Source organism: Tribolium castaneum, unplaced genomic scaffold, assembly GCF_031307605.1.
Source record: "Tribolium castaneum strain GA2 unplaced genomic scaffold, icTriCast1.1 ptg000027l, whole genome shotgun sequence".
NCBI classification, from domain to species: Eukaryota; Metazoa; Arthropoda; class Insecta; order Coleoptera; family Tenebrionidae; genus Tribolium; species Tribolium castaneum.
Window position 1 is genome coordinate 271,423 of NW_026986636.1, and position 4,812 is coordinate 276,234.

The window sequence follows — 4,812 nt, forward strand, 5'->3', positions numbered from 1 at the left end:
ATGGAGTTTACCACCCACTTAGGGCTGCACTCTCAAGCAACCCGACTCTGAGGAGAGATCCTCCCGTTATCGGCAACGGTCACTACGGGCCTGGCACCCTCTATGGGCTGTGGCCCCGTTCAAGATGGACTTGGACGCGTCGCACAATCTCGGGATGACGGATCCTCCCTAACACCACATTTCCCGGCGTCCGGTTTCGGCCGCGGGATTCGGTGCTGGGCTTTTTCCTGTTCGCTCGCCGCTACTAAGGAAATCCTAGTTAGTTTCTTTTCCTCCGCTTAATAATATGCTTAAATTCAGCGGGTAGTCTCACCTGCTCTGAGGTCGCAAATATAAATTTGCCTTTATTTTGTCAGACGATAATTACACGTATTCCGTTTATATGGCTGCCTCCAAACAATTTCAAACATCGATCTGACGTCGTTGCGAGAATGTTGTTGTTGTTAATTATAGTGCATAAAATATGCATATAAACAACTTTAACGTCTCGGACACGACGATCGCTTCGTTCGAAATTTAAGCGTTGTGGCTGCTTTTTAATATCGGACGTGCTACGTCTAAACCAACTTTCACCAACAAACTAATAAGAATGTCAGCCGCTATTGCGTTTTAGGATGCCGCGTTATTTTTTATATTGTTTTTATTGTTGTCTACGTTGCATAATATTTTATTATGACAACCGACAATCAATTAACAATTATAGTAACGCGTCATATTTGCACCCAACACGCTCCGACGTAATTGTCTACACAACATTGTGCGCTGTGTTTAAGACAAAAACCGAGCAGTCTTTGAAATTGACACGACCCTCAGCCAGGAGTGGTCCGGGAACAGTATATCCGAGGACCGCAATGTGCGTTCGAAATGTCGATGTTCATGTGTCCTGCAGTTCACAAGTTGACGCGCAATTAGCTGCGTTCTTCATCGACCCACGAGCCAAGTGATCCACCGTTCAGGGTAATCTTTTCAAACAAATTTAAAATATTATTACATAACGCACCGTTCCACATCGAAATCGTTTCATCATCACACAACAACAAAAATAACTACTTAAGGTTATTACAATTGTGATGTATATGTGAGAAACGGACCAATCGAAAGAAACGTTCGGCGTTATATTTTATAATATTTTATTTAATTAAAGTGGCATTTGTATCTACTTATCGAAAAGAGTATGCAGTTATAGTTTAAGTTTACATAAAGAATAACCCGATGATATTAACGTTTTATAAATACGTATATATATCTATTAGGTTTTTTTTCTCTATCAACTTTGTCTATAAAACTCTGCTCCTTTTGCGATAAGCATTATGTATATTTATTAAATAGAAAATATGTCGAAAAACCAGACGTTTTCTTCAAACAAACGCCACAGCTACAAACTTAATCACAACAATATTTACCAAACAATACAATTGTAGGGTGTTTTGTGTGATACGTCGTTTGGTGGGCATTCTAAGAACGTCCGTCGACATAAAAACGAATCAAAAGAAAAGCACAGGCAGTGCAAAACGTTCCTTCGTCAGTCGGGCGTATATCATTTAAAACCCACAGAATCTAAAAAAGTTAATAAATAAACTTTTTTATTTAGATTCCTACGGTTCGTCGCGTCGTTAAAGTAAATTATTACTTCGACGCATGCGGAACCCAGGTACCCGAAAACCGTAAGCCTAAGCGTTTTTTTCCAAACATCACTCTCTATCGATAAAGTAAATTGATTTTATGTATTTATAAATGTGCGTTTGTATGTATAGTAGTATAGTAGTAGTATATTTTGTTATTGGTTGTTTCGAGCTTTTTATTGTTATAAAACGTTTTTGTAGTCTTGTACATAAAGTACAGACGAATAGACAGCCCCTATTATTATTTATTAATAAACTCCAACCATTTACAAATTAAATTACAACTACAACATCTCTTTTACACATTAATTATACACCATCTTTATTTTCTTTTTTCCGAAGCGAATACGATGAAGAAAATACGCAAAGACTGGCTTACAAAATCGTAAGCCTAAGCGTTTATTTTTCAAACATCACTCACCATCGGTAAAGTAAAATGATGGTATGTATAAATGTGTGTTTGTATGTACAGTAGCGTAATAATTTTGTTGTTGGTTGTTTCGAGTTTATTTATTATTATGGTTTGTATGTATAAAGTTTTATTCGTGTACATAAAGTACGATCGTATTGGCAGACACCATTATTATTCATTCTTGTTTGTTATTATAAATAACTCCAACCATATACAAATACTACAACAACAACAACAACATCTCTTGCACATTAATTATACACCACCACTGTATTAGTACTTTTTTTCGAAGCGAATACGATGATGGAAATACGCTAAGACCGGCACTGCGAAAGCAATAATAAAACGTTAGCACATAACCATCTTTCGACAATATTGATTCGTGTTAATGTTCAAAAAAATTCTTCGAAAACGTCGTTTACGGCACGTTTACAATCGATTTATAAAATAAATCGAAAAACGTAACAACAGATCCGCTTAATGCAAGACGACCCGTTGTTGCTTTTCCGTTCGACGCATAATGAAGAATTTTGTATGAGAATTGATCATCATACGAATAGTGTATGTATGTGTGTGTTTTTTGTTGATCAGCACAGACAAAATGTGTGTATGTGTGACAACTAAACAACAACATTTACACGTTAATGATCCTTCCGCAGGTTCACCTACGGAAACCTTGTTACGACTTTTACTTCCTCTAAATGATCAAGTTTGGTCATCTTCCCAGCAACATCGGCAACGTCGAAACGCCACCGCGCACCGGTCCGAAGACCTCACTAAATCATTCAATCGGTAGTAGCGACGGGCGGTGTGTACAAAGGGCAGGGACGTAATCAACGCGAGCTTATGACTCGCGCTTACTGGGAATTCCTCGTTCATGGGGAACAATTGCAAGCCCCAATCCCTAGCACGAAGGAGGTTCAGCGGGTTACCCGGACCGCTCGGTCAGGGAGGACACGCTGATTCCTTCAGTGTAGCGCGCGTGCGGCCCAGAACATCTAAGGGCATCACAGACCTGTTATTGCTCAATCTCGTGCGGCTAGAAGCCGCCTGTCCCTCTAAGAAGAATTGTTTGTACGCCGACAGTAAAAACCGCACATAGAGACCGGGCGAACCCGGCTCCAGCGGGTATTTGGGATGTCGAAATACGCCTATTTAGCAGGCTAGAGTCTCGTTCGTTATCGGAATTAACCAGACAAATCGCTCCACCAACTAAGAACGGCCATGCACCACCACCCACCGAATCAAGAAAGAGCTCTCAATCTGTCAATCCTTCCGGTGTCCGGGCCTGGTGAGGTTTCCCGTGTTGAGTCAAATTAAGCCGCAGGCTCCACTCCTGGTGGTGCCCTTCCGTCAATTCCTTTAAGTTTCAGCTTTGCAACCATACTTCCCCCGGAACCCAAAAGCTTTGGTTTCCCGGAAGCTGCCCGCCGAGTCATCGGAGGAACGTCGGCGGATCGCTAGCTGGCATCGTTTATGGTTAGAACTAGGGCGGTATCTGATCGCCTTCGAACCTCTAACTTTCGTTCTTGATCAATGAAAGCGTTTTTGGCAAATGCTTTCGCTTCTGTCCGTCTTGCGACGATCCAAGAATTTCACCTCTAACGTCGCAATACGAATGCCCCCATCCGTTCCTATTAATCATTACCTCGGGGTTCCGAAAACCAACAAAATAGAACCGAGGTCCTATTCCATTATTCCATGCACACAGTATTCAGGCGAAGTTTTAGCCTGCTTTAAGCACTCTAATTTGTTCAAAGTAAACGTGCCGGCCCACCTCGACACTCAATGAAGAGCACCGCGGCGGGATTGAGTTGGGCCGCCCTCTCGAGCTAAGCCCACCGGCAGGACGTCCCGCGAAACGCCAGTTAACACCGCGAACGATGAACCGGCGGCGCGGGACACAAATTCGACTACGAGCTTTTTAACCGCAACAACTTTAATATACGCTATTGGAGCTGGAATTACCGCGGCTGCTGGCACCAGACTTGCCCTCCAATTGATCCTCGTTAAAGGGTTTAGAGTGTACTCATTCCGATTACGGGGCCTCGGATGAGTCCCGTATCGTTATTTTTCGTCACTACCTCCCCGTGCCGGGAGTGGGTAATTTGCGCGCCTGCTGCCTTCCTTGGATGTGGTAGCCGTTTCTCAGGCTCCCTCTCCGGAATCGAACCCTGATTCCCCGTTACCCGTTACAACCATGGTAGGCGCAGAACCTACCATCGACAGTTGATAAGGCAGACATTTGAAAGATGCGTCGCCGGTGCGAGACCGTGCGATCAGCGTAAAGTTATTCAGATTCACCAAGTTGTACGATGACGGCGAAACCGCCACCGATTGGTTTTGATCTAATAAAAGCGCTCCTTCCGTCTCCGGTCGGAGCTCTGTTTGCATGTATTAGCTCTAGAATTACCACAGTTATCCAAGTAAATGTGGGTACGATCTAAGGAACCATAACTGATTTAATGAGCCTTTCGCGGTTTCACCTTAATTTGGCTTGTACTGAGACATGCATGGCTTAATCTTTGAGACAAGCATATGACTACTGGCAGGATCAACCAGGGAACTGTGTTTTTGTGTTTTTTGAGACAGACGAGAGAATAAAATACTCATCATCATCGTTTATAAAGATGAAGAATATGCGCGTTTGTGCGAAACAATCTAACATATAAGAAAGTAACGCCACGCTATTTCTTCTTTTCTTCGTACGATATAGTCGTTAAACACCACAACACATATATCGGTCAATAAAGGCATAATAATAATATTTATAATATT

General features: G+C 42.3%; 2 non-coding genes across 2 annotated transcripts; both read right to left on the bottom strand.

Annotated features, from left to right (window-relative positions):
* Window positions 1-803: 803 nt before the first annotated feature.
* Window positions 804-960, bottom strand: LOC135267437 (5.8S ribosomal RNA). The gene has a single exon (XR_010335867.1). It is a non-coding gene; the product is annotated as a 5.8S ribosomal RNA (ribosomal RNA).
* A 1,716-nt stretch (window positions 961-2,676) lies between these two features.
* Window positions 2,677-4,599, bottom strand: LOC135267448 (small subunit ribosomal RNA). Its single transcript, XR_010335878.1, has one exon. It is a non-coding gene; the product is annotated as a small subunit ribosomal RNA (ribosomal RNA).
* Between the last annotated feature and the right edge of the window lie 213 nt (window positions 4,600-4,812).